The 526-nt window shown below is 39.0% G+C and overlaps 1 protein-coding gene across 1 annotated transcript in view; it reads right to left on the bottom strand.

Annotated features, from left to right (window-relative positions):
• Window positions 1–526, bottom strand: part of GARS (glycyl-tRNA synthetase) — a 68,099-nt gene that overhangs the window by 18,621 nt on the left and 48,952 nt on the right. The window lies entirely within an intron of this gene.

The following is a 526-nucleotide window of genomic DNA, read 5'->3' as shown; positions in this document are numbered from 1 at the left end:
TCCATTTCAAATCTATTTCTAGGATACAATGCCAAAATCCCAATGTAACCTAAAAATAAAATCCTAAGCCCCCTGCCAACTGTACGGATCCCCTCTCGGCGAAGGGGACCCCACAAAAACCTTAAAACTGAGTTCCTGGCCATGAGTGGAAGGGAGGTCAGACACATCTTGTTATACTTCCTCCCTTTTAGAGTTCAGAAACAACAACTGACCAGCATTACTGTTATTAATAAAACAGAGATCAGTAAGACTGACAAAACAGACTCTTAGTGACAAAAAAAATACTAAATTATTAATAGGACCTAAGGCCATGCCAAGCAAAGGTTAAATCACACCTGCAGGCCAGCCAACAATTCACTTAACAGATGACTTGAGTTTGTATGTTGTAGCTTGTCTCTGATTAATAGACCTCCTTATCATAAAACATTCCAAGACTTTAGACAAAGTTTTATTTCTTTAACCAATTACAAATCAAAGAATCTTTGAAACTACAAACCTGTAAGCCCCCACTTGGAGCTGTCCCACC

The sequence above is a fragment of the Propithecus coquereli genome, unplaced genomic scaffold (assembly GCF_000956105.1).
Source record: "Propithecus coquereli isolate 6110/MARCELLA unplaced genomic scaffold, Pcoq_1.0 Scaffold156, whole genome shotgun sequence".
NCBI lineage: Eukaryota > Metazoa > Chordata > Mammalia > Primates > Indriidae > Propithecus > Propithecus coquereli.
Note: the sequence above shows the minus strand (reverse complement) of the source record. Positions and strands in the feature narration are given on the sequence as shown.